Raw genomic sequence first — 4,644 nt, 5'->3', positions numbered from 1 at the left:
TGTCACAATAAAACGTTAAATAATGCAAAAAAGAAACATTACTTACTCATCAGATTGATCTCCTCTACTGGATGAAATCGTGTTTTTCTTTAGAGGGAAATCCTGCCTTTACTCAGCGCGTCTTCCAGAAACGAACAGTATGAGGATGAGGATCTCCTCGCTCTTTGTTTGTGTTGGGCGTTTGCACGTGCACACGTCCCACGTGGCTATTTACATATGAACGGCGCGAGCCACGCAGGGGCGGGATCGCATTAGAGATAATGAGTCAGACGGGAAAGACTGAACATCGTGTTGGTTTCATACGGATTACTTCATCACAGAATGATTGTTTTCTTCATTTAAAAGTAGACACTTCAAGCTTTCTATAGATATGACTCCCATGTCTCTGTGCTGAGAATTTGCTGAGTTACAGTTTATGTTAGTGACACGTTTATAAAAGCAGTTCGCGGAGACTGAGAAGACAGAGAGCGCACCCTGTTTGTTTTCTTATTTTTCCAAAAGCACAAAGTTGTGTTGTTATTTTGAGTGTACACAAATAAAAGTAGATACTTAACAGTTTTGATTGATGTATAACACTTATTTGTGTGACCAAAATCAACAGAGTACTTTTAGTGTCTTTTGCACTGATCTTAAAAAAAACGATCTGGTGTCGCTGGCGATACCGTCGACCCCAGAGAGTTAAAAAAACGTCTGTAAGTTTAAACTCACAAGTTCTTTCATTATTCAACAAATACATTATATAACGAAATAGTATTTGTAATATAAAAACTAATAAAGGGGTACTAAATTGTATTAATTTTTATTCGTCAGGTTACATTCGTCGTTTAACATTTACAACACAATAGGAAAAAGTGTCGCAGAGAGAGAAAAAAAGTTGTATAAAAAAGCCTATTAGCTATTTTTATTCATCTTGTCAAAATACTAAATTCATGTGACATTTTTCTGTTAACACAGTAGGAAAAGTGTTGCAGAGAAAACCCTAACCTAAATAAATAGGGCATCTGTCATTTAAAAATATAGGTTAAGCAAAATATAAACAAAACTGAGTTGATCGTCCTTCAAGGACAGCACATCATCCACACTTTGCTCCACCCTTATTCTGCTCTGTCACTGATCGACAACCTGCCTGTTCTGTCTGAGGGCCGTATATCACCATCAGTACAGCCTGCTCTGAGCATCGCTGCGCAAAGATCCTGCAAACAAAATACATGTTATGTTACCGACCGCTACCGCATTATTCCCGCGGTGCAAGAAATCCGGTCGGGTCCCGTAGTTCCCACGGGAATGCAGACCCCTACTTTGGAGCTCAACTTTCCCAAACCCCAATGAAAATTCAGTCACACTGCTGGAGGCTATTTTTTATTTTTATTTTTTGCTTAACGTAATATAGACATGTTCTATTTAAAACAAAAATAATTATAATGTGTAACATTAAGCAGTGTGTTTTCAGCTGCAGAATACACACACATTTCTGATAAAGATCTAATATTTCAAGTTTTTCCGTGCCAGTGATCCTGCTGACCACAACTGGACTACGAATTAACTTTGGTCTTTGTGTCCGCAAAGCAAGAGAATGGTTAGTCATTAATTTCACTTCATAATAATAAAGGCATGAAGGCATGATGCACCTCAAAAAATTTAGTTTATGCATATATGTAACCATAACAATTACTGTGTATAACATTAAATCAACGTGTAATTTATGTTTAACCCGCACCTGGACGTCAGCGCACTGAGCACACTCTGTTTGCACATGTCATTGTTTACGAATAGATTAAATGAAATGTGACAAGTCAGTGAGTAGTAATGGCGTCAGTGCGATGCAGTGCGTGGGGGATGGGAAATGCTGAATGAAATCTCGCGGGATCCACCCTGCGTGCAGCTCGAGGCAGGGCTGCATCTCGTGGTAGATTAATGTTGTGGGGGATGGGATCTCGCGAGAAAGTTGTTCATGGGTTCACCCATGTGGGCCCCAGATAAGATGCCTATTTTGAGCTCATGCCCACTCTGTACCCCTGTAGCCCATGTGAAACCCATGTGGGCCCCAAATTAATGTGTTTGCTGGGTAGTTAACAAAAAACTATACCCAGCATGAGTAAAAAACGCAATTAAATGACCCAGCAGGCTGAACCCAGCTTGGGTTAAAAAAATATAAATAAATAAATAAAAACAGCATTTTATACTAATAATAAATTAACTCAAATATTGATTGAAAATGACTATTGCTGGCTTAAAATGAACCAAAAATACTGTAGGTTGGTAATTTAAAAACAGACACAGAATTACTAGAGGCAACATTAATAATCAAAAGGTGAACTAATATTGTAAGTGAAAACACCCATGGACAACATAATACAAATTGAATTATACAGTTTTCAATATTGTACACATTTTTGTACTTGTAAGAAGCATTTCGGAAATAAAAATATAAAAGTAAAAGTAACATTTAATTTATAATATATTTTCGTTTCCAAGGATGGGGAAAATACAGTGACTTGGATATGTTTGCAGCTCTGGAAATAGCGAAGCGCTGTAGACTGATAAAACAAAAGTTGAAATGCACAAATAACATTTTTCAGCCCCGATCAAACACCTGAACCAGCTAATCCAAGGTGTTCAGTGCTTGATAATTACAGACCGGTGTGTTGGAGCAGGTCTATAAAATGCCGAGTGCTACCCGAGACAAAAAGCTTGTTTGAGATGAGCAAAATCAACGCAGAACTGATCACTGGTGATCACCGCGAGGTGCATGCCGGTTAGAAAAGTGTCCGAGTTACGTCCGCCTTGCTCTGATGTCATGCTGACGTGTGCCAAAAAACTCTTGCGACGGCGAGGCGGCTGTGTCGGATTGAGCAGTCGCGCGCAGTTGCTCTCCACCGACTGCGCTGATCAAAAGCATGATGGGAAACGACTGACTGACGACACAGCTTAATGCTCATTGGTTCAGACAACCGTGATGCTGCGTTCTCTTCTAAAATGTTTTATTTTTTTAATGTAATTCCATGCTATTATGTATCTAAATTGTGCATGAATATTCCCAAACACTATGACAGTGCGATCTCTGTGTGAGATATGTGATTGTTGTCATAGTTTCTATAAAAATCTAAAATACATGTTTGAATTGTTTGAAAATAAAAATGGAAATACACCTTTCGTATGGAATTAAATAGCAAGCACTTTGAGTGTCTTGTTCATCATTTTTTATATTCATATAAAAGCAACAGAACTGAAATTATATCATGTTTATCAGCAGCACAGCATATGAGTGAGAATAATGCGATATCTGCCTTTGATCTCGTTGGTATCTGTTCCACTTCGAGAGGGCAGAACTGTCCGTCTTGACTGCGCTTATTTCACTCCTCCCCTCACTGCAGCCGCCTACTCTTGCCTACATTTCAGGTGAAGCGAGGCGCATCTCAAACAAGCCTAAACTTTCTCTCTCTCTCTTCCCCTTTACACAGCTGCTGTTGCAGCCATTAAAAAAGTTCAGTTTTGGTTTTTAATGGCAAAGTGATTATATTTCGTTTAGTTTCTTCATTAAGTTAATTTAGAAACATGATTGGAACATTTTATGTTTGTTCATTTCAAGTTGCATTCATTATTTTTTTAAATACCAAGTGGCCAGCGCCAGACAGTGAGTTGAGCATATGTTTGATCAGTTTAGCCTTCTCAAATAAACCACGATATGGGACATAAAAAAAAAAACTTCATGCATTTCACAATATACATTTAAAAATGTAAGATAAATGTGTGATAAATATAAAATCATTTGTATTAAAAGTGGAAGCTGAAGCGCGCTTTGAAGAACATGGAGGCGCTAGCGAGATCACTTGCATTTTTTTTCTTAAGAGTGGAAAATTAAAATACGCCGTAATTTTTCCTCATAAAGGTAAGAGTATACATCATTCAAAGCCGCAAATAGTTTTATTTGTGTGCACTCACAATATCAACAAAATGTTTTGCTTTTTAAAATAAAGAAAATAAACAGGGTCTTGATCTTGAGCAGGAACACTTCACAAAAACTGAACCGAAACTCAGCAAATACTTGCCTCACTGACATAATAAATATATTTATAGAATGCTATAAAATACTACTTTACAACGAAATAATACAAATCAAAAATTAAAAACTCTTTCATTAGCCTATGTAGTCCATAAAGATGCATTTCTCTCTAAAGGCGCGTCCAATGAGGAGATATGGGGAGTAAGTGTGGAGCAAAGTGCGGATGATGCGCTGTCCTTGAAGGACGATCTACTCGGTTTTGTTTATATTTTGCTTAGCATATAATTTTAAATGACAGATGTCCTATTTATTTACTTTTCTCTGCAACACTTTTCCTACTGTGTTAACAGAAAAATGTCAAACAAATTTAGTATTTTGACAAGAGGAATAAAAATAGCTAAAAGGCTATTTTTGTACAACTTACTTTTTTCTCTCTCTGCGACACTTTTTCCTATTGTGTTGTAAATGTTAAACAAATGACAAGATGAATAAAAATAAATAAATTTTTTGTACAACATTTTTACTTTCTCTGTGACACTGTTTTCCCTCAAAGTCAAGTCAAAGTCAACAAATTCAAGACTTGACAAGATGAATAAAATAACAAATACAATTTTGTGCAGACTACACTTTTATTTGTTAGC

The sequence above is a fragment of the Onychostoma macrolepis genome, chromosome 04 (assembly GCF_012432095.1).
Source record: "Onychostoma macrolepis isolate SWU-2019 chromosome 04, ASM1243209v1, whole genome shotgun sequence".
NCBI classification, from domain to species: domain Eukaryota; kingdom Metazoa; phylum Chordata; class Actinopteri; order Cypriniformes; family Cyprinidae; genus Onychostoma; species Onychostoma macrolepis.
Note: the sequence above shows the minus strand (reverse complement) of the source record.